The sequence below is a fragment of the Anomaloglossus baeobatrachus genome, chromosome 8 (assembly GCF_048569485.1).
Source record: "Anomaloglossus baeobatrachus isolate aAnoBae1 chromosome 8, aAnoBae1.hap1, whole genome shotgun sequence".
NCBI lineage: Eukaryota > Metazoa > Chordata > Amphibia > Anura > Aromobatidae > Anomaloglossus > Anomaloglossus baeobatrachus.
Genome location: NC_134360.1, coordinates 85,039,068 through 85,065,092, shown reverse-complemented (window position 1 = coordinate 85,065,092; position 26,025 = coordinate 85,039,068).

The window sequence follows — 26,025 nt, the reverse complement described above, 5'->3', positions numbered from 1 at the left end:
TTATCCTGTACCCCGAGTGTCAGCGTCATTATTCTGTACTCCCAATTTCCGCATCATTATCCTGTACCCCCAGTGTCAGTGTCATTATCCTGTACCCCCAGTGTCAGTGTCATTATCCTGTACCCCCAGTTTTTATTATCCTGTACTCCCAGTGTCAGTGTCATTATCCTGTACCCCCAGTGTCATTATCCTGTATCCCCAGTGTCATTCTCCTGTACCCCCAGTGTCAGTGTCATTATCCTGTACCCCCAGTGTCAGTGTCATTATCCTGTACCCCCAGTTTTTATTATCCTGTACTCCCAGTGTCAGTGTCATTATCCTATACCCCCAGTGTCATTATCCTGTATCCCCAGTGTCATTATCCTGTACCCCCAGTGTCAGTGTCATTATCCTATACCCCCAGTGTCAGTGTCATTATCCTATACCCCCAGTGTCAGTGTCATTATCCTGTACCCCCAGTGTCAGTGTCATTATCCTGTACCCTCAGTGTCATTATCTTAGGCTATATGTAAATACTCATCAGAGTCTCAAAACTGCATGAATTTCCTTCAGAATACTACCTCAATTCAAATTTCATAAAAACACCATTTATTGAAATTCATTTAAAATTCAAAAAGTTCCACCTGTGAAAAAATACAACACACAAAAAACATATACCAGGACCATGGGACAGCTCCAAGATATCTGCCCAGAGGAACAAAACAATTATTCCATAATTAGTATCAATAATAATCCTGCCAAGGTATAAGATCTCCGGTATGGGTTCCGGTTTCGTCCATATGGTGAGTGCATGTGCATTATAGTTCCGGGGTCCCGGGCAATGGGGCGGTCTGGGAGGTAACTGCCGGTCCGGACGGGGACGGCGTGCACTTTCAGGTGATATCGTGGCGATGCCCACCTGGGCAGCGTGAGCTGGGGTATGTGACGATTCAGACTACACGTCACTTCCGGTTTGTCAAAATGGTGACTGCACGTGTAGTATACATCCGGGGTTTCCCAGGTGATGGGGCGTTCCTGGAGGCGGTTGCCTAGTAAGACGGCAGCTAATTAACTGCATGTGGTATATGCATTCAGGGTTTCCCATGCTAATGGGGCGTTCCTGGAGGCGTTTGCCGAGCAGGACAGCCCCTATTTGATGGTATTTAAGGAGAGTGAGCCACATGGTAAGGCGTCCATTATATACATCCACATGGAGAGGTGTGTGCTGCTGAATGAGTAGCCCCCTTAACAGCTATCAGGTATGTTCTCCATGTGTTCTTCGGACTCTCTGTGTTGTGGCTTGGATTTGGGGTTCTGATATTTGTTTGTTCCACAGGCGATTGGGCCAGTTATTTTTCATTTGTCTCCTGATGAACCCTAACTAATTTTATGGGGAGAAACGCGTTGAGACTGAGACTATGTGAATCTATGTTATTGGGTTGAGGACCATGGAAAGCCCGGACGCCTCTACATTATGAAAAAAAGGACTGCTGAGGGACTACTATTTTTGACTCAAATATCTCTCAGATAAGTTTATTTTTCCTATCTTTTCCTGACAATTGAAGCTATAACCCCTAGATTGAATTATAATATAAGGGAGACTAGGGACATTATAGAAGGGAAAGCCGCCGAGGAATGGGGGCACCTCATTACCTTTAGGGTGTATTGTGACTTTATGTTGCACCTCCATTGGCAGGTAGAGGAAAGAGAGAGTGAGGGTCATTTAGATCTTATACCTTGGCAGGATTATTATTGATACTAATTATGGAATAATTGTTTTGTTCCTCTGGGCAGATATCTTGGAGCTGTCCCATGGTCCTGGTATATGTTTTTTGTGTGTTGTATTTTTTCACAGGTGGAACTTTTTGAATTTTAAATGAATTTCAATAAATGGTGTTTTTATGAAATTTGAATTGAGGTAGTATTCTGGTTCTATATTGATTTTCTACCTACGCAATAGGTTTCTAAGTGTTTGAATAAGCTGATTATAAACTGATGGCGGGTTTTCTATCTGAACCTCTTAATACTAATACTTGGTTATCGGATGTAGATAGGGTGTTTTCGGACAGGACAGACGTTACGTATTCGGGAGGGATTATTAACTTGAAACAATTGTTTAATGAACTTTATAGCTGTTTCCGGGAAAACATTAAGTCATGGTGGGAGGTAAAATCCCTTGAGAACTACATCAAACAAGGGATTGTACCAAAAGGTCTGCGTATCACCGTGGCACCGGCATTGAGGTCGAGAAGTGCAGACCTACTTGAAAAGTGGGAAAGTGAATCAAAAGCGACATCTATACGATTCATGCAATTATTGCTCACGGAGGAGAAGTTGACCTTGGTAAAAACCTCTACTAAGCTAGCTGAAAAAAGAGAGGCAGTTTTGAAATATAAAACTGATCCGGATTTTGAAAGGAGAGAGAGGTTTCTACAAAGCTCCGTGGAAAAATTCCACAATACCCTAAAAACTAAGAAGCACAATAATTTTGTGAAGGACCTTGGTGAATTTAAAGAAAAAACTGCTTATAGGTTCCTGACAGAAGGAACTGGGCCACGTGTTGACCCATCCTCCTCCGATCTAGAGTCATCGGACTCAGAAAGGTACAAGGGGGCACCAGGTGATTTTAGGAATTTTCCCCGTGGGAGAAGACAGAGACGTAATAGAAATAGATGGCAAGGAATGGGACCTACAGTACCACCTTTGAACTCTGTCTCTTCCTCTGGGCCCTCTGTGTCGGATGGCCAGCCCTCTTTTTTAGAGGGAAAGACCCTACCATACGATTTAAGACCCCGGGAGCAGTATTCCAACCCGAACAGGAGAGACAGGAAATAGACAATCACATTATCAATCTATCTGGACAGACTTTGACCGCCCTGGATGTAAGCATCCTGAGGAGGGGTCTGTCTTTCGTGCCCACTGAGCGCTTTGATTCATTTAATTGGACCAAGGACTTGGCCCTATTTGGTAGGAAATTGAAGTGGAAAAAATTCTTTAAAACAACGGAATCATCTAAATATAATCTCTTGGGTATTACACCAGAAGATAGGGAAACATTTGAAAATCTGATAGATTTGGATAATGAGTGTCTCAGACAACCAGGACAGGGACCTTTTACTACCCTCAAAAGAAAGAGTGAAAAACAACCTCCTAGAGGGGACCTGGACAGTGTAGATATTTTTCTCAAAGTGGTTGCTGAGGATTTGAAAGCACTGTCTGATGTGAGAACTGGTTTTCCCCCTAATATGAATAAATCCGAAATGGATGCTTTGTCAATACTTGCCAATAAAAAGGAGTTGATCTTCAAGCCTTCGGACAAAGGAGGGAACATAGTCGTCATGAATCACAACATTTACCAGAAAATGTGTTATTCCATCTTACGTGATCATGACGGCTATGCGACCCTAGAACGGGATCCGACTATAGGATTCAGTAAAGCATTGGTTGATATCCTGTCCGAAGGACTTGGAGATCGTCTTATTTCACAAAATGAATTTGACTTTATGCACGAGAGGTTTCCGGTTACACCAACGTTCTATACGTTACCTAAAGTTCACAAGGGGACTTCTCCCTTAAAAGGGAGACCCATTGTAGCAGGGATCAATTCCCTTACTCAGAACGTTGGTGTATACCTGGACTCCATTCTCAGACCATTCGTGGTTTCTATGTCATCCTACCTTAGGGATACAAGTGATCTCTTGAGAAGGATCAATGGAGTGGTGATTAATAAAGATACTATTTTTGCCTCAATAGATGTAGAGGCTTTATACAGCTCCATCCCGCATGATTTAGGTCTGAAGGCGGTTAAGTACTTCCTGGACAGCAGAGGCATCCATTACGAGAAACACAGTAGGTTCACCTTAAAACTGTTGGAACACATTTTGACCCATAATTTTTTTATCTTTAATGGGAGGTATTACCACCAGCTCAGGGGGACTGCGATGGGGTGCTCATGCGCCCCATCGTACGCCAATCTATACCTGGGCTGGTGGGAGGATACCATGGTGTTCCAGGAACCGCACTCGGAATGGATTAAACACATCATCTATTGGGGCCGTTATATTGACGATGTCCTGGTCCTTTGGACCGGGACAGTCGGCTCCTTTCAGAATTTTGTGAAATACCTGAATAGGAACGATGCTGGTCTGTCATTTACCTATGATATAGGCATTGACCAAATGGCCTTTTTGGATGTCCTTCTGATGAGGGGAATTGGGGGGCAGATAGAAACCCAGGTTTTCAGAAAAAAGACTGCGACCAATAGTTTTTTACATTGGACCAGTCACCATCCTGAACCATTAAAAAGAGGGATACCAAAGGGCCAGTACCTAAGACTGAAACGTAATTGTTCCACAAGTGAAGCCTTTCATAGACAGGCGGGGGATCTTTGTCAGAGGTTCACCAAAAGAGGGTATCCGGCTGGTCCCCTTAAAGAAGCATATAAACATGCGGTATTGAGAGATAGGGAGGAGTTATTAGTAGCCAAAGAAAAGGAAGAACTTGAGAATATTACGAGGGTCATTGGTACGTTTGATAATCATAATCGGGAGGTTTTCAAGATCTTGGAAAAACACTGGGGAATTTTGAGGGCGGACCCGAATCTGAAGGATTTCATTGGAGTACGGCCCATGATCACCTTCCGAAAGGGGAGGTCTCTAAAAGACAGGTTGGTACACAGTTTGTATCAGGCCCCACAAAAAGAAGGGACATGGTTAGACAGGAAGGTGAATGGAGTTTATAGATGCGGACGATGCAAGTTCTGCAATTGGATTTCACCGGGGAAGAAGGTAGTGTCGGCATGTACGCACCGTGAATATGATATTCGTGATTTTGCCAATTGTAGTACCGAGGGGGTTATCTATGTGGCCAAATGCACTTGCCCCTTGGACTACATTGGGAAAACGAAAAGAGAACTAAGAAAGCGGATCGGGGAACATCTGGGTGATGTACGAAATGAAAGGGATACCTCGATCTCACGACATGTCAGACAGGTGCATGGGGGAAATTTGAACTCCATAAGTTTTAAAATCATTGAAGTTGTCCCGGAGCCAATCAGAAAAGGAAACTGGAATAAACTTCTGCTACAAAAGGAAGCCAAATGGATATATCGTTTTGACTGTGTACATCCAAAAGGTCTGAATGAACAGCTGACATTCGGTTGTTTTTTATAAGAGGCGTCTGTCTTGAGGAGATAAACACCCTAGACTACATGAGAATAAGCTCTGATCTATACCCGTCAGGCTAATATTCTTCCGTAAAGGAAGAAGCCGTGTTTGGATGAGTGGAATTATTTTTCACCATCCTATTTTTGAATTATTTTATTTTTATCTATAATTACCCCATTTTCTGAACCTATGGAGGGTGCTGATACATGGGAACCAACCCACTGGAAACATCTTTATGGGTAGCATTGTTGCAGCAACTATCTTCGGTGGCCTCCTTTTCCCCTAAACAATTACCCCCCCCCCCTCCTCTCCCCTCCTCCTTCTTGAACATATGAATTTGAATATATAATGTCTGGGATCATGGCCTGTTCTGTTGTATGATCCGGAGGGAACATGTGGGTTTGTTTATTTCCGGTGTGACCTCCGGTTTTTCCCTGAAACGGTGATGTATTGGGATAATTAATTTGTTCTTTATCTATGTTAGTTTCCCTTGTACAGTACTGATAGGCTGTGGTTTGGGTTTGGACCTGAATTTGACCAACACTATGTTTAGGATTGGAGGGGGTGGGTATGTGTGGAGAGTTTGTGGGGGACGGCCCGCGCTGTCAGGTGATCTGTGGCGACGCCCACTTGGGCAGCGTGAGCTGGGATATGTGACGATTCAGACTACACGTCACTTCCGGGTTTCCCCATGCCTTGCCGGGAGGAAGATGTGATGATCCGATGACGCAGTGCGTTGAGTCACATGACCCGGACGGGTCATGTGGGATTGTTTACTTCCGGTATGGGTTCCGGTTTCGTCCATATGGTGAGTGCATGTGCATTATAGTTCCGGGGTCCCGGGCAATGGGGCGGTCTGGGAGGTAACTGCCGGTCCGGACGGGGACGGCCTGCACTTTCAGGTGATATCGTGGCGATGCCCACCTGGGCAGCGTGAGCTGGGGTATGTGACGATTCAGACTACACGTCACTTCCGGTTTGTCAAAATGGTGACTGCACGTGTAGTATACATCCGGGGTTTCCCAGGTGATGGGGCGTTCCTGGAGGCGGTTGCCTAGTAAGACGGCAGCTAATTAACTGCATGTGGTATATGCATTCAGGGTTTCCCATGCTAATGGGGCGTTCCTGGAGGCGTTTGCCGAGCAGGACAGCCCCTATTTGATGGTATTTAAGGAGAGTGAGCCACATGGTAAGGCGTCCATTATATACATCCACATGGAGAGGTGTGTGCTGCTGAATGAGTAGCCCCCTTAACAGCTATCAGGTATGTTCTCCATGTGTTCTTCGGACTCTCTGTGTTGTGGCTTGGATTTGGGGTTCTGATATTTGTTTGTTCCACAGGCGATTGGGCCAGTTATTTTTCATTTGTCTCCTGATGAACCCTAACTAATTTTATGGGGAGAAACGCGTTGAGACTGAGACTATGTGAATCTATGTTATTGGGTTGAGGACCATAGAAAGCCCGGACGCCTCTACATTATGAAAAAAAGGACTGCTGAGGGACTACTATTTTTGACTCAAATATCTCTCAGATAAGTTTATTTTTCCTATCTTTTCCTGACAATTGAAGCTATAACCCCTAGATTGAATTATAATATAAGGGAGACTAGGGACATTATAGAAGGGAAAGCCGCCGAGGAATGGGGGCACCTCATTACCTTTAGGGTGTATTGTGACTTTATGTTGCACCTCCATTGGCAGGTAGAGGAAAGAGAGAGTGAGGGTCATTTAGATCTTATACCTTGGCAGGATTATTATTGATACTAATTATGGAATAATTGTTTTGTTCCTCTGGGCAGATATCTTGGAGCTGTCCCATGGTCCTGGTATATGTTTTTTGTGTGTTGTATTTTTTCACAGGTGGAACTTTTTGAATTTTAAATGAATTTCAATAAATGGTGTTTTTATGAAATTTGAATTGAGGTAGTATTCTGGTTCTATATTGATTTTCTACCTACGCAATAGGTTTCTAAGTGTATGAATTTCCTTCCCCAGCAAAGTCTATGAGATTTTATTTTGGCTGTCCGCACATTGCAGTTTTTTTAGCTGCGTCTTTGTGGTGACCACTGCAGCATGTCAATTCTTTTTGCCTTTTTCTCTGCATTTTTCACCTATTGAATGCATCGGACAAAAATGCAGCAAAAACACATGCGGTTTGTTTGATGCGTTTTTTTCTGGTGGATGCAATTTTGTGTGTTTTTTTGGGGCCTGAAACGCTGCATCTTTGTGGTCAGAAAAAAACGCAGCGTGCGCACATAGCCTATATGTGGTGATAGTACAGGAGGGTCCTCAGTATAAATACTGTATATGTAAAAAAAAAGCCTGATCTGTCTATAGAGCAGTGTTGTCAGAATACACAGGACTAGAGAAGGGTTTATCCAACATGTAACACTATTTTGGAAACTATAGTGCGGCTTTTATAGGCCTCTGTCCCCACAGAATGACTGGTCACATCCAGTACAGACACCGGGGCCGATCATTACTGATAATTATGTAATGTGTGACGGTGGAAACAGAAGACAAATATTCACCAGTCTCCAGATGGAAGAGTGTATGGAGGGTAATGCTGCACACCAACACTACTGACTCTAAAGGGGCATTACACGCTGCGACAGGGGCGGACTGGGGTGTCTGGGGCCCACCAGGAGAATTGACTTCAGGGGCCCACCCTACAGCTAAATATAAACACCCATTAGCGTTATCCCCATTATTGTGTTGCTTTGACTGTATACACAGGCAGCTCCTGCACATCTATATTGTGCACCATAACTGGGATGTACAATTATAGTCATTTGCAGTAATGGGGTCTTTGGTGAAAACAAGTTATCACCGATCCACAGCGTAGGTTGGTGATAACTTATTGATTGGTGGAACCAGACCAGTGGAAACCGCACCGATCGGAAGATTGGGGAACTTTTTGCAGCAGCAGGTGGGGTGTGTGACCGCAGCTCCATTCATCCTCTGTGGGGTGGGATGTGTGACCGCAGCTCCATTCATCCTCTGTGGGGTGAGGTGTGTGACCGCAGCTCCATTCATCCTCTGTGGGGTGAGGTGTGTGACCGCAGCTCCATTCATCCTCTGTGGGGTGGGATGTGTGACCGCAGCTCCATTCATCCTCTGTGGGGTGGGATGTGTGACCGCAGCTCCATTCATCCTCTGTAGGGTGGGATGTGTGACTGCAGCTCCATTCATTCTCTGTGGAGCAGCCGGATAATAACAAGCGCAGCGCTCGCAGCCACTGAGGGAATGAATGGATCAGGGGTCGAGTCGGACACAAGCTCTAGTGTAATGGGGGATAAAAGTTGCACGATCGGTGCAGGTCCCAGCAATCGGACCCCACTGATGAATAAGTTATCACTTATCTTTAGGCCACGTTCACACACTTTTTCTCTGATTTTACTGCTCCTGGTTTTGGCTTCAAATACTGAGGTAAAAAAACTCACTGAATACTCAGCGTGTGAACGTGGCCTTAGTAAAGGTGATTACTTGTTTTCACTGGAGATTCTCTGTAAGTGCATATTTACTGCAGTGTAATAGTCACAGGACAGGGCAGGACAGGGAGGGGAGGGGTTAAATGTTTAAGTATTTAATTTCTACTGGAAAAAATCTCCCCCTTATAGAGATAAAAAGTGACCTCCATACACAACACAATCCACTATACCAAAATCAATAATACCATATACAAGGGGGAAATACCGCCACACCGCGACCAGACCACATATTACCACCAAACAGTGAACAAATACAGCCACATACAAGGGAGAAATACCACCACACCGTGAACAGACCACATAGTGACCGAATACAACCACATACAAGGGAGAAATAGCGTGACTGACTTACCAGTGACGTCTCTAGCTGACTTTATTCATCTTCGCTTTTTCTCTTCATCCGGCGCTGACCGTCATCACTTCTTCCTGCCATGACGTGACTCTGCAGAAAATAACAGTCACCTATAGCCGATCACTCCCAGGGCACATTCCTCACTATTTCCCCAATTTCTACACCACGTCAGACTCTTGTTTCCCCATTGGAGACAGTGTCCTCAAAATTAACTTATATTTCATCAGTAATAATGTCCCCTAACTTGCCCCTACAGTAATTATGCCCCACGTGCCACCATAAACTAATAATGTATGTCCCTCATTCTGGCCCCATATAGTAATTATGTCCCTCATCCTGGCCCCTTTTATTTATTAATGTCTGGGGAAACAAGTGGAATCAGAAGGGGTTGTTAATTGCTTCCTGCACAAAATATCCCCCCACACACTGCTCCTCTCCAAAATAGTCCCACAAAGTGCCCCTTTCCAAAATGTACCCCCCAAAATTTCTCTTTCTATAATATCTCCCCCAACTACATCCCTGTATAAATCCCCCCCTCCTCATTATACTATGCTGCCTTCCAAAATCTTTGATGCCTCATAATGTCCCCCATTGCCCTATAATGTTCCAATTTCTTTCACAACGTCCCCCACTGACCTATAATGCCCCAATTTGCTTCATAATGGCCCCCATTACCCTATAATGTTCCCCACTGCCCTATTATGTCCCCCACTGCCCTATTATGGCCCCCACTGCCCTATTATGGCCCCCACTGCCCCATAATATGCTCCATAAAGTCCCCCACCGCTTCTTAATGCCACTTGTAAAATAACACTGCTCCTCCCCCACCCGCAGCCCCTCATATAAAAGTACATCTTCGGCTCCTCTGGAGCGCTTATCTGTGCCTGCGCGTCCTCCTCTTCATCCCTGCAGCTGCGGCCCCGGTGATGATGATGTCGGTGCAGGACTGAGGCGCGCTCCTCTGCAGCCCTGGCGATGACGGTACATTGCGGGGCTGAGCAGAGCTGCTCTCCCTCCTGTCACCGGCCGCACTGTACAAATGTATTGCGCGCCTGAAAGACGCGCATACATCTGAATACCTGCGCGGTCGGTGCAGGCCTGGGGACTCCCGCAGTGCAGCGCTAGGACCTTTGGTGAGTCACATGACACATGTGATGTCACTAAAGGTCCTGCAACTGCGAAAACTTCAGTGATCATACAGAACTTGTACGATCACTGAAGTTTACGATTGAAAGGCTGGGTGTCGGGGCCCACTCAGGCCTGTGCATGGTGAATGAAACGAAAATTTTGAGTATTAAATGTAACTATAGCTCGATTAATGACTCCGCGCCCCTCTCCACACACACACACACACACACACACACACACACACACACACACTACAATATATCCCCCCCATCACCCACTACATACACACACACAAATACCATGCACCCCCCATTACCATCTCCCCACGCACACAATGCAATGCACCCCCCCATCACCCCCTCCAAACACACACACACAATATAATGCACTCCCCATGACCCCCTACACACACACAATGCACCCCCGATCACCCCCTACACACACACACACACACACACACACACACACACACACACACAAATACAATGTCACCCACTACGCACACACAATGCACCCCCGATCACCCCCTACACACATACACTACAATGCACCCCCATTACCCTCACACACACACACAATACACGCTCCATTACCCCCCCCCACACACAATACATCCCCTCCATCACCCGCTACACACACACACACACACACACAATACACCCCCACTACTCCCCCCCCCACACACACAGATACACACACACAATGCACCCCCATTACTCCCCACACACACACACACACACACAATGCACCCCGCATCACCCCACACACACACACACACACACACACAATGCACCCCCCATCACACCCTACGCACACACACACACACACAATGCACCCCTCCATCACCCCCTACACACGCACACACACACACAATACATCCCCCATCACACCCTACACACACACAAATACCATGCACCCCCCACTACCATCTCCCCACGCACACAATACAATGCACCCCCCATCACACACACACAATACACGCTCCATTACCCCCCCCACACACAATACATCCCCTCCATCACCCGCTACACACACACACACACACACACAATACACCCCCACTACTCCCCCCCCCACACACACAGATACACACACACAATGCACCCCCATTACTCCCCACACACACACACACACACACACAATGCACCCCGCATCACCCCACACACACACACACACACACACACAATGCACCCCCCATCACACCCTACGCACACACACACACACACACAATGCACCCCTCCATCACCCTCTACACACGCACACACACACACAATACATCCCCCATCACACCCTACACACACACAAATACCATGCACCCCCCACTACCATCTCCCCACGCACACAATACAATGCACCCCCCATCACACACACACAATACACGCTCCATTACCCCCCCACACACAATACATCCCCCCATCACCCGCTACACACACACAATGCACCGCCCATCAGCCCCTACACACAATGCACCCCGCATCATCCCACACACACACACAATGCACCCCCATCACACACTACCCACACACACACACACACACACAATACAATGCATCCCCCATCACACCATACACACACACATACAATGCACCCCCCCATCACCCCCTACACACACACACATATACAATGCATCCCCCATCACACCCTACACACACACACACACAAATACCATGCACCCCCCACTACCATCTCCCCATTTGTCGTTCACCAAGAAATGGGCGACGTTAAGCGCTGAACATGCAGAGAAGGAAACGGCAGCAGATGAAAAACTGAACATGAATCAGAAAATCTCCCTCAGCCCCATCAGCTCAGAACTTATTGCAACCAATGGACCCCAGTGATGATATTGGAGTCAGGCTGACACCTCGGCCGCAGTCAGGGTCATTAAGTTACATGTCAGTAATGTAGAAATAGCCATCAGCCGTGTGAGAAAAAAGGAAATTGTGTAAAATATCCTGTTCAGGAAGAGATAATTGAAAATAATATAATTTATAATTAACTCCTTCATGCACCGATACTCTAATAATATGTAGAATATAATGTTCTGACGATATCGATAGTGACATTTTAATTGCTGTGTATGAAAACATAAAGCTGCTCCCCCAGATTATCTCCCCAGCTTCATATATTAAGCAGAGTTATAGCACGTCTATATGAAATGCACTGTGAAGAAATAACAGCGTCCTGTCCCTTTAAATTCTGCGTGTTGCATGACACTGGTCAGCAGCCAATAAGATTGCTGGATTTGAATCTGAAGAAATAAACACAAACAAACTGTCGCTCTCCTCAGTGTTTTACAGACAGTGACGAGTGGAGTTGTATATCGGTGAGTAGCCGCCATCACATCCCCTGATGACCGGACACTGATTTATCTCCTCTCCTCAAAGCTTCTTTCCTGTTATCTGGAATCCGCTGATGATTTTATCATTTCATCTAAACTCAAAACAGGAGAGAACACCGGGCAGAGCAGAGAATTCTGCCACAACCGCTGCTGTCACCGGCCACTAGGGGGCGCTATCAGTGCAATCTGTATTTACTGGTGCACTGGGCTCCCCCTAGTGGCTGCAGGAAAGCAGAAGATTATGTTTAGGTTACACAGGACACTGCGGCCGGTATTATTTATTGGGGCATTATTTACCACTAATGTCAGTGGGGTTAGTGTCCTGGCACTGTTATTGGGGGTCAGGCTCAATGTGCTGGTAATGAAGTCACTTTCGCTGTCATTTTTGTGGGGTTACTTGTTTTTATTTGCATGAAGAACATAGAAATCCATGTCTGCCATATATCTTTATTTACAGGCCCCAGTACAATCCTATGTACAATGTTTTCCATGTGGTATTACCTATACTGGAGACTCTACAAACACCCAGAATAAACTGGATTTGCTCATGTTGCCTCCATGTATGGGTGTAATGGAGTATGATACCGGGGGGGGGACGCTAACTATGAATATGTGTGGGAAGCTGCGGTGTTTGATCTCCATCAGATCTGTGACTAAATCTTTTTTGGATTCACAGATTTTCAAATGGAGTTGTCAATGTACGACATTTACAAGATGGCAGCGAGCAGCCGCTCTATGGAGGTCTGCAGCTTTATTATACACGGACCCTCGTCCTATTGTCCATCCCTGATGAGTGATAAGTGGACACTCACCAGATTCTGTTTTATTTAGGACGTCTCCCGCCGCCGGCACTGCATCTTCGGATCTGGATACGTATCATGTGAGATTATTATTTTATATAATAACAATTTCCACTTAATCTGAGAATAAAGTGTCATTCCAATAATCCAGCATTTAATAATCCAGAACATGTATTAGTCCAGCACAGAATTACAGGACATTGTCATTTAGAAAATAGTTTTCCATAGTAATTTGTGTGATTTTCTTTGCACAGAATCAGTCAGAATCCAGCAGGTCACGATGATTTGGGTTAAAGGAATTTTCCTGTCATTTTAAGGATTTCTGGACATTGTATGATTGATCCCATTATCTGCTTGTGTTTTCTCTCCAGATTGTCCCAGCACAAGGGAGGAGGCGGAAAACCAACTGCTCATCTACAGCACCAGATTCCTGCCATCACCGATCTTCAACATGGAGGTGACTGATCACACCGCATATAATGTCCTCGTGTTCTGTCCATAGATGTAAAGGAATGTCTAAGCAGACAATTAACTTGCTCTTTTTTTCTCAGCGCCTGATGCCGACCAACCGCGAAGCACAGAAAAAATATCTTTCGTTTCCGTTATACGAAAAAAGACCTGAGCCGCCATCAGTGACGCCAAAGCCGCCATCAGTGACGCCAAAGCCGCCATCAGTGACGCCAAAGCCGCCATCAGTGACGCCAAAGCCGCCATCAGTGACGCCAAAGCCGCCATCAGTGACGCCAAAGCAGCTGAATGAAGAGGAGATAGCAGAGCCAATGGAGGTCACAGACCAGGAAGAAAGGGAGAAAGAAGACACCAAGAAGACACCACAGCAGCGGAATGAAGTGGTGATATCCGATCCAATGAAATATCGGGAGGTAAAAGACTTTGAAGAAGATGAGAAAGAAGACACCAAGAAGAAAAAAAAGAAAGGTTCAGGAGCTAATAGAAGAATGGTGCAAAATACCACAACAAGCACTCTGAACCAGCCGGCAAAGAGACAGCGAGATCAGGACCAGCCGGCAAAGAGACAACGAGATCAGGACCAGTCAGCAAAGGGACAACGAGATCAGGACCAGTCAGCAAAGGGACAACGAGATCAGGACCAGTCAGCAAAGGGACAACGAGATCAGGACCAGCCGGAACAGAGTCAACGCAATCAGAACCAGCCAGCAAAGAGAAAACGCGATCAGGACCAGCCGGCACAGAGTCAACGACTTCAGATTCACCTGGCAAAGAGACAAAGAGTTCAGAAAAAGCCAGCCAAGAGACAACAAGTTAAGAAGCAGCCGACACAGATGATCCGCCGGCAGTCTTCCATATTCAAAAAAATCACCACCAACCTCAGTAAAATAAAAAACACCATATGGACCAACCTCTTCAAAGTGATGAGACGCTGATGGACTGTGGCCCCAACATACAGCAGCATAAAATCTGGTAAGTATAATAATAATTAATAATAACCATAAAATAGTAATTATTAGGTTTAGAAATAGGTTGAAAATGTAGTAAAAGCATTAAAAAGACATAATAGGAGCAGTAATATAGTATCTAATATTATAATCATTAATTGTATAATAATGATAATTAGAGCCATAAAAATAATTTCAGCAGGTTTGATCCACGGTTTTCGGACTGATCGCCTTTTCCCGGGGTCGAGAAGGAATTTTTCCCCCTGAGACACAAATTGGCTGAAGGTGTCCGGGGGGTTTTGCCTTCTTTTGGATCAACAGCTTTAGGAATAGGGATCTAAGTTATAATTTTAGTAAAATATCAATACAAATGTTAGTAATAATAGTAATAATAAAATAGCAATAATCCAAACATATCTAAAAAAAATATTAAAAAGTAGGATAACAATAATATTAAAAAATTAGTAATAAGATCAGTAAAATAGCAACAAAGTAAACATAGCATAACTACTACTACTAATAATAATAATATTACAGTATTATAATGACTAGAATAATTAGTAAATAATTAATAGGTATTACATTATTATTAAGAATAATATAATAATAACAACTTAATACATTATTAGGTACTGTCAGGTTTGATCCAGGGTCCTCGGACTGATCGCCTTTTCCCGGGGTCGAGAAGGAATTTTTCCCCTGAGACACAAATTGGCTGAATGTGTTCAGGGGTTTTTGCCTTCTTCTGAATCAACAGCTTTAGGAATAGGGATCTAATTAATAGTAAATAGAGAAATAATAGAAATATTAGTACTAATATTCATAATATTAGAAAGAATAAAAATAGTATTTAAAAAAAATAATAGTAATATAAATGATAATATTACATTATTATTAAGAATAATATAATAATAATAATAATAATAACATAACACATAAATAGTATTTAAAAAAATATATATTAATACTAATATAGAAATACAAATTCTAAAATTGCATTATTATTATTAGGAATAATATAATAAAAACATAATACATTACTAGGTAGTGTCAGGTTTGATCCAGGGTCCTCAGACTGATCGCCTTTTCCCGGGGTCGAGAAGGAATTTTTCCCCTTGACACAAATTGGCTGAATGTGTCTGGGGTTTTCTTCACCTTCTTCTGGATCAACAGTTTTAATTCTAGTGATCTTATAGTACTAAAGTAATGATAGTAATAATAAGTATAATAATATTGTAATAGTAATGAATAGGTTACTAGGATAATAATAAGACTATTATAAATACAATAAATAGGTTAGTGTAGGGCCCCATCTGATGAGGTCGCCTTGTCGTTGGCAGATGGGCTTGCACAATTTGGTTAAACTGTGCACTAAGAACCTCACATTTATAAGTATAGTAAATATGCCAGTAATAAAAGGTAGAATATTATAAATATAACTTTGTGTCATCTCCTTTATTTTCCTGCAATAAAGAAAAACAGAAAATCAAACACATTTGGAAACATTTGGAAATATTTGTCTTTCAATGTAGCAATGAGATGCATGATCTAGATGTCGCCCGTACATGCCGCTGTCTGTGTAGCCCTAATCTAAAGTGTATCACTAGTGGCCAATCAGCCAGTAATTGTGAGCTATGGGAATGATGAGTCCAGTTGTTCTCATCTGCATACAGTCTTATAGGCAGTGGGACGCACAGTGCACTTACAATGGCCGATCATGTCTGTTAAACGACCGCTGATCGTCCACATCCAGGTGATCATCCGTCATTTAATGGTCTTTCTAGACCGGCCGATCATCGCACTTCCAGGCGCACAGAATACAGTTGGTACAAATCGATTTGTACGACCCAGTATATCGGCCATGTCAGTAATCTGTGGCCGCTGGAAGCCCTGAGAACCATCTCCTTCCTCCGTGGATCTCAGGGCTCTCAGATTACTGATGATTCTCCGATTACTGACGACTAGAGATGAGCGAACCGGCCGTGGTTCGGCTCGAGTTCGGTTCGTCGAACAGAGGTCTCGTTCAAGTTCAGTTCGGCGAACGTTCGACGAAACGAACTCGAACCAATAGGAAATAATGGGAGGCAATCACAAACACATAAAAATGCATTATAAATGTACACATACAGTTAATAAACATTGCCATAACACTTACCGGTCCCCGCGATCCCTCCTGCACTCTGTCTCCTGCCGCTATTCCATCCGATGATCGCTGAATCCTCCCGGTGACCAGCACTGCCAGCAGTGATGCAGGACCTATCGTGACGTCAAAATAGCCATGTGACCAGTCACGTGGCTATTATCTCATTGACTACAGACTGGTCACATGGCTTTGACGTCATGTCCTGTCCTAGGTCCTGTCATTGCACTCTCCGGTACACGGTGCACATTTGTGTATCGCCGTGTACCGGCGACATGCTCTAGCATACGGTCGACTCCCCGTTCCGTTAGGGACCGGCTGACACAGCCGGTCATTAACGGAGATCACCGTTGCCATAGCAACGCAGTTAGCGGTGACGTCACCGCTAACTGCGGCTCCGGGAATCACATGACGGAGCACCGTTGCTATGGTAACGCGTCTGTCAGCGTTACCGCTGTTACCGCTAACAGCCAGCAGCACTGATCTCTCACAGAGTGAAGGCTGCACGGGAAGCAGCGTCTTCCCCCATGCAGCAGTGATGGAGCAGAGCTGCATTTGTTGAACAAGAAAGACAGAAGACCATGGATCGTGGAGGGCTGACAGGGGGTAATAAAGATGGAGTCTCTAATGTGTCTGTGTATTTATTTCTATTAAAGTATTTTTTCTCTGTGTGGTGTCTTTTTTTTAACCCTTTATTGGAGATTCTTAATGGCCGGGTCAAACATGCCTGACATTAAGAATCTCTGGCTTAATACTAGCTAGTAAAACAAAGCTAGCATTAACTCATTATTACTCAACAAGCCACCCGGCTTCAGGGCTGTTGGAAGAGTTGGATACAGCGCCAAATGATGGCGCTTCTATGAAAGCGCCATTTTCTGGGGCGGCTGCGGACTGCAATTCGCAGCAGAGGCGCCCAGAAACCTCGGGCTAACCTGTGCTGCGGATTCCAATCCCCAGCTGCCTAGTTGTACCTGGCTGGACACAAAAATAGGGCGAAGCCCACGTCATTTGTTTTTTAATTATTTCATGAAATAAGTGAAATAATTAAAAAAAAAAACGGGCTTCCCTAAATTTTTGGTTCCCAGCCGGGTACAAATAGGCAACTGGGGGTTGGAGGCAGCCTGTGGCTGCCTGCTGTACCTGGCTAGCATACAAAAATATGGCGAAGCCCACGTCATTTTTTTGGTGGGCAAAAAACTTCTGCATACAGTCCTGAATGGAGTATGCTGAGCCTTGCAGTTCTGCAGCTGCTGTCTGCTCTTCTCCATACAGACAGACAGCAGCTGCAGAACTACAAGGCTCAGCATACTCCATCCAGGACTGTATGCAGAAGTTTTTTGCCCCCTGAAAAAATTATGTGGGCTTCGCCATATTTTGTATGCTAGCCAGGTACAGCAGGCAGGTACGGCTGCCCCCAACCCCCAGTTGCCTATTTGTACCCGGCTGTGAACCATAAATAAAGGGAAGCCCTTTTTTTATTATTTCATGAATTTCATGAAATAATTAGAAAACAAATGACGTAGGCTTCGCCTCATTTTTGTGTCCAGCCAGGTACAACTAGGCAGCTGGGGATTGGAATCCGCAGCACAGGTTGGCCTGAGCTTTCTGGGCCCCACTGCTGCGAATTGCAGTCTGCAGCTGCCTCAGAAAATGGCACTTTCATAGAAGCGCCATCTTCTGGCGCTGTATCCAACTCTTCCAGCACCTGCCTGCTATACCTGGCTAGCATACAAAAATATGGCGAAGCTCACGTCCTTTTTTTGTAGTTGTTTGGCAAAAAAAATAAAAAATGCTTCCCTGGATTTTCCATTGCCAGTGAAGTTAACACCAAGAAGTGGGGGTTAGCAGCCAGTAGCTGCTTGGATTACCCTTAGCTAGCAATACAAAAAATGCAGCCGGAGCCCATGTATATTTATTAAATAACTAAAAACAAAAAGGGCTTCCCTGTATTTTGATTGCTGGACATCACAGGGGAACACTGGTGGGGTTATAGGGGGTGACCTGGCAGGGCCTGGGGAGGAGTTTTTTGTCGCATGTGTCATGGCACATGCGACAGAAATCAGAGAAGTAGGGTGAATGCGGCCGGCGCGCTGCTGTGCGCGCGGCCATCTTGGATTTCTGGGAGGGCATAAGGGGGGGCACTTTGGCGACACCGGGGGACCGGGGAGGAGATTTATCATGTTTCTTCATGCCAGATGGGAGATAAATAATTTTTTACCGGCGCTGTCATTTACTGTAAGGTGATCATCGGTGTACGGTGTATACCTGTGATCACGTGAGCGGGGACCGGAAAAACCGTCCTGAATCATGATCTCCAGCGTCTCAGCTAGCCCTGAAACCCCGGAGATTTTCTGACGCTGGGGGGCAATATTCACTTATTTCTGCCTGCTGTTTATAAACGGCAGATCAGAATAAGGCTACATTAACACGACCGATCCATTTTTGTGGTCTGCAAAAAACAGTCAGTGTTTTTTCACGAGTGCATCCGTGTGGCATCCGTTTCCGTTCCGTAGACGGTCCGTATGTCATCTGTTTGTCATCCGTGTGCCTTCCGTTTTTTTTTGTGTACTGCAAAAAAACTGAAGGAGGGAAAATACATAAATTTACCCAGGATCCATAGCTTCAACCTACATGAGGCGGTCACATGTTCACTCCAGTGCCATTTTCTACTGCTTTTCACAGCGTAGAGCGCTCTGGTGATTTTCTTGTGCTTGTGCACTTTATATCAGTCTTTTCTGTCATTATAATGGCAGAAAGACACATAATGTCCCACTCTCCAGCATTTTGTAATTTTGCACCCTTTGGTGCCTTTCATGTGGCACTAAGGCGGGCTTTGCACACTATGACATCGCAGGTGCGATGTCGGTGGGGTCAAATTAAAAGTGACGCACATCCGGCATCGCATGCGACATCGTAGTGTGTAAAGTCTAGATGATACGATTAATGAGGGCAAAATCGTCGTAATCGTATCATCGGTGCAGCATCGGCGTAATCCATAATTATGCTGACGCGACGGTACGATGTTGTTCCTCGCTCCTGCGGCAGCACACATCGCTGTGTGTGAAGCCGCAGGAGCAAGGAACATCTCCTACCGGCGTCACTGCGGCTTCCGTAGGATATGCGTAAGGAAGGAGGTGGGCGGGATGTTTACATCCTGCTCATCTCCGCCCCTCCGCCGCTATTGGCCGCCTGCCGTGTGACGTCGCTATGACGCCGCACGACCCGCCCCCTTAATAAGTGAGAGTGAGTACAGGAGGGGAGAGCAGTGTGAGTACAGGAAGGGAGAGCAGTGTGAGTACAGGAGGGGAAAGCAGTGTGAGTACAGGAGGGGGGAGCAGTGTACCTGCAGGAGGGGGGAGCAGTGTGCCTGCAGGAGGGTGGAGCAGTGTGCCTGCAGGAGGGTGGAGCAGTGTGCCTGCAGGAGGGTGGAGCAGTGTGCCTGCAGGAGGGTGGAGCAGTGTGCCTGCAGGAGGGTGGAGCAGTGTGCCTGCAGGAGGGGGGAGCAGTGTGCCTGCAGGAGGGGAGAGCAGTGTGCCTGCAGGAGGGGAGAGCAGTGTGCCTGCAGGAGGGGAGAGCAGTGTGCCTGCAGGAGGGGAGAGCAGTGTGCCTGCAGGAGGGGAGAGCAGTGTGCCTGCAGGAGGGGAGAGCAGGGGAGAGTCCAGCAATTCTTCTCAGGTCCCCCCTGTGCCTGCAATAGAAAAAGCAGACAAACGGGACTCAGAGAAAGCAGCCAGAGGAGCTCTCAGGCTCTGGTGCTGCAATGCTGCCAACCTGTGCCCTCAGCGCCCTCCAGCACCACGCCAGCCTGTGCCCTCAGCGCCCTCCAGCACCACGCCAGCCTGTGCCCTCAGCGCCCTCCAGCACGACGCCAGCCTGTGCCCTCAGCGCCCCCCAGCACCACGCTAGCTTGTGCCATCAGCACCACGCCAGCCTGTGCCCTCAGCACCATGCCAGCCTATGCCCTCAGCGCCCCCCCAGCACCACGCCAGCCTGTGCCATCAGCACCACGCCAGCCTGTGCCCTCAGCACCCCGCCAGCCTGTGCCCTCAGTGCCCCCCCCAGTGCTGCCAATCTGTGCCCTCAGTGCCCCACCAGCCTGTGTCCTCAGTGCCCCCCAGTGCTGCCAGCTTGTGCCCTCAGTGCCCCCCAGCCTGTGCCCTCAGCGCCCCGCCAGCCTGTGCCCTAAGTGCCCCCCCAGTGCTGCCAATCTGTGCCCTCAGCGCCCCACCAGCCTGTGTCCTCAGTGCCCCCCAGTGCTGCCAGCTTGTGCCATCAGTGCCCCCCAGCCTGTGCCCTCAGCGCCACCCAGCACCACGCCAGCCTGTGCCCTCAGTGCTCCCCGCAGTTCTGCCAGCATGTGACCTCAGTGCCCCCCTGCAGTGCTGCCAGCTAGTGCCCTCAGCGCTCCCCCGCAGTGCTGCCAGCTTATGCCTTAAGCACCCTCCAGTGCTGCCAGCTTGGGCCCTCAGCGTGTTCCACCGCTGCCAGCCTGTGCGCTAAGCATCCCTAGGGCCAGTATGTATGCCCCACAGGCCACCACTGTCAGTATGTAGGCTCCACAGGACCCAGTATTGTGTATGTATAGGAAATCATTGCAATGCAGACAATTCGTTCCACAACTTGTTAAATGTCCCATCCTGGTCCCCTGTTGTGCCATTCCACACATGCACAAACACACACAAACACATGCACACGCACATATTATAAGCTCACCTTACCTTCCGTTCCATCGCCGGCCTGCTGGGACTTGCTGTTCGCTAGCATGGGCTGTGTATCAGGTAACCATGACGACGAGGGAGGAACGTCCGCACCCAGAGCGCTGACGTCAAAGACAGGAGCCTCTGATTGGTCAGCGCGCTGCCTTTGACAGCGGAAGTTCCTGCTTCATCTCCGATGGTTACCGATACACAGCCTTGAGCGGCGAACTACAGGACCCAGGAGGTCGGCGATGGAACGGAAGGTACACATATTATGCTCACCTTACCTTGCATGCCATCGCCGGCCTCCTGGGTCTTGTAGTTCGCCGCAAGGATTCCTTCCTCGTCGCGATGCATCGGCGAACTACAACTAAGTGCGCACTTTGCGTTTTTTCCCCATGTTAACGCTGCGTTTTGAACTGCAGCATTTCAGTGCCAAATTGCATGTGTTCTGCTTCCCCAGCAAAGTCTATGAGAAGTCCGAAAATTCAATGCGCACGCTGCATTTGTAAACGCAGCGTTTTGGATGCCAAAAATCGCTGTGGAAAAAAAAGCAGCATGTCACTTCTTTTGTGCGTTGTAGCTGTGTTCTCCACCCATTGAAATCAATGATATGGGTCAAAACGCAACCAAAATGCACTTGGACTGCATTTTTGTTGCGTTCTGCATGCTTTTCTGACAAACAAAACGCAGGTCTTTTCAGTCTCTCTCTGTCGATGTCAGTCTCTTTCTCTGTCAGTTGGTCGCTCTGTCTGTCATTCTCTGTCCGTCGGTCGGTCTCTCTCTCTGTCGCTGCACGGCTGTCACACTGCTCCGGCGGCTTTTCCTCTTTTGAAAATGCCGGCCACTCATTATTCCATCTCATATTCCCTGCTTTCCCCGCCCACCGGCGCCTAAGATTGGTTGCAGTTAGACACACCCCCACACTAAGTGACAGCTGTCTCACTGCAACCAATCACAGCCGCCAGTGAGCGGGTCTATATCGTGCAGTAAAATAGATAAATAAATAATTTAAAAAAACAGTCCCCCCCAATTTTGATACCAGCCAGGGTAAAGCCACATGGCTGAAGGCTGGTATTCTCAGGATGAGAGCTCCACGTTATGGGGAGCCCCCCAGCCTAACATTATCAGCCAGCAGCCGCCCGGAATTGCCGCATCCATTAGATGCGACAGTCCTGGGACTCTTCCCGGCTCATCCCGAATTGCCCTGGTGCGGTGGCAATCGGGGTAATAAGGAGTAAATGGCAGCCCATAGCTGCCACTAAGTCCTAGGTTAATCATGGCAGGCGTCTCCCCGAGATACCTTCCATGATTAACCTGTAGGTTAAAGAAAATAAACACATAAACCCAAAAATCCTTTATTTGGAATAAAAGACAAAAAAACCCCTCTTTTACCATTTTATTAAACCCCCAAATACCCCTCCAGGTCCGGTGTAATCCACATGAGGTCCCGCGACGCATCCAGCTTCGCTACATGAAGCTGACAGGAGCGGCCACAGAATACGATTGCTCTTTGTCAGCTCCACGCAGCAACTGAAGTGAGCCACACGATCAGCGATGACATCACTCAGGTTACCCGCGGCCACCACTGGATCCTCCAACTGTGACAGCAAGTCGGCCGAGTGACTGAAGTGAGCTGCGTGATCAGCGATGACATCACAGGTGAGTTGCGGTCTCAGGTGGAGGACTCCAGCTGGCTGCGGTTAACCTGAGTAACGGCACCGCTGATGGCGCTGCTCACTTCAGTCACTCGGGAATTGTGGTCACCGATGCGTCCTTCAAGTCTGACCGCTAACCAGGACGCGATACACAGACAGAGCCGCGGGATGACAATGAAGTCGGGTGAAGTTCATCTGAGTTCAATCTCATCACGCAACTCTGTCTGTGTCTGCTGTCAGCGGGCATGTAGCAGAGCTGAATTGACAGGGAAACGCACTGTCAAAAATGCATCCAAAACGCATGGAAAATGCATCCAAAATGTTTTGGGTGCATTTTTTTTTTTTTTTTTACAAACACAGTGTTTACATTTGTCCAGTCTGCCAGAGGGTGTGTTCTCTTCCGCACTGCACAGAACGCAACGTGCGCACATACCAAGCTGAGGTCACACTGGCATATCACATGTGATGCGATATGCTAATGACCCTCGGCTCCTGCTGTGCTGTGAGCGTGAGCCATTACACTGTGATCTGATCCTGCCGTCAGATCACAGCTGAGGAGGAGAGGGAGGGATTAAGGATGTCAGGCGTTCAGTTGGGATGAGCCCTGAGCCTTGCTGTCTTTCTAAAGGCGGCCGGATCAGCGGACGAGAGCACCCACTGACCCCCGTGTCTCCACAATTGGAACAATCAGAACAGTAAGTTGCCTGTATTCACTAATTCCTCCCATTAAAGCACAGTATTATTACAGATATTTTATCTAATAGAGCGGATCTGTCATAAAGTCTGCAGTTTTGTACATGGGGCAGATTTAGGGGACAGATCTGCTTTAAAATAGAATTTTGTGGTTTAAAATATTCTAGTTTAAAAGTAACACGGCCAAGTTTGCATTTATATTTTAATTTACTACTTAGAAATAAATCTATGTATATTTTTTTAATTATTGTTTCTAAAACAATGTTTGTCATTGCTGACTGGGTGTGGTAAGAGGCGTGGCCATGGGCGTGGCCTAAAAATTTGACGCGCCAAGCTCCACGCGACGCAAACTTTGTCCCTCTTTCCCTTCTTTAAAAGTTGGGAGGTATGCCTTATCATGTCCCCCATTGCCCTATCATGTCCCCCATTGCCCAAGAATTTCCCCCATTGCCCTATCATGTCCCAATTAAATTTCTACCATAATGTCCCCCACTCTCAGATAATGTCCTTTGTAAAGTAACACCGCTCCTCCCCACAATGGTCCCTGCATCTAAAATGATTCTCCATGTCATGTTGGGCTCCTCAGGAGCACTTACCCGGTGCCCGCTCGTCCTTTTCTTCCGTGTGGCCCTGGGGATGACGGAAGTCGGTGCGGGGCTGAGGAGCTCCTCTGCCTCAGTCTTGGCGCCGCACTGTTCTGTTTGTGCACCTCAAAGACACGCGTACATCTGAGTATGAGAGGCGAAGTCTGCAGGTCCTGCGCGCACCTCATATGTGCAGCAGGGCCGCCTCTTGGAATTTCAGGGCCCCATACTGGCAATATTTTTGGGCCCCCTTGAGACTCCGCCAAGGCTCCACCACTCAAACCTTCCACACTCTTAACGCCATGCTTGGAAAAACGTGTAAAATATATATATATATATATATATATATATATATATATATATTACACACATAGCGTTGGTCTGGCTTGTGGGAGGGGGGGGCGGGGCGCTCCTGACCTGGAGGGACCCGGAGCTTATGAGCTGCAGCGCGGCAGGGGCAGAGCAGAAGCGGCTTCAGCGAAAAGGATGCATTGCATTCAGTGGTGGAGCAGTGAGGACCTGCGGTGATGTCATTCCCATGTGACCGTGTGGGAGAAGCCGGGCAGGAAATACCGAGGAAGATGTGACCGAGGAAGATGTGCCTGGTGAGAGATATGGGGGGGGGGATTGTGAGTGGCATATCAGGGGTCCAGGCTGTGACACAGGGGCTTTAAGGGATACTATTTGTATAGAACATGGGGTTTCAGTGTGTTTGAGAGGAGTAATTTGGGGTACAGCCAGTCTGTATGAGATATGCAGGACATTGGGGTGCGTGGTGTGTGTGATTTGGGGGTGCAGGGTGTCTGTGATTTTGGGGTGCTGGGTGTGTGCACCAGTCCCTGCTGTATGACATGAGTGAAGTCCACACAGTAATCATATATCAGTAAGGATTAGGGAAAGAGGGATAGCAGCAGTCAGAGCATGGGATGGGATTGGGAAAGCTGGGTGCTGAGCTGAGAGAAAGAGGCTCTCTTACTCGTCACCCAGCCTTTCTATGTTCTGATATCCGTCTTGTCCCCAGCTCCCAGCTTTCCCATTCTCTGATATCATGGGAAAGCTGGGTGCTAAAGACAAAAGATGGCTATCAGAATATAGAAAAGCTGGGTGCTGAGGAAAAGAACCGAGTGTCCAGAGTAATTATCCTGTACCTCAAGTGTTTTATCCTGCACCGAGTATCAAGCGTCAGTATCATTTAACCCTAGTGTCATTATTCCGTCCTCCCAGTGTCAGTGTCATTATACTGTACCTACAGTGTCAGTGTCATTTTTGTGTACCCCCAGTGTCAGTGTCATTATCGTGTACCCCCAGTGTCACTGTCATTATCCTGTACCCCCAGTGTCACTGTCATTATCCTGTACCCCCAGTGTCAGCATCATTATTCTCTACCCCCAGAGTCAGCGTCATTATCCTGTACCCCGAGTGTCAGCGTCATTATCCTGTACCCAGAGTGTCAGCGTCATTATCCTGTACCCAGAGTGTCAGCGTCATTATCCTGTACCCCCAGTGTCAGCGTCATTCTCTTGTACCCCCAGTGTCATTCTCTTGTACCCCCAGTGTCATTCTCCTGTACCCCCAGTGTCATTCT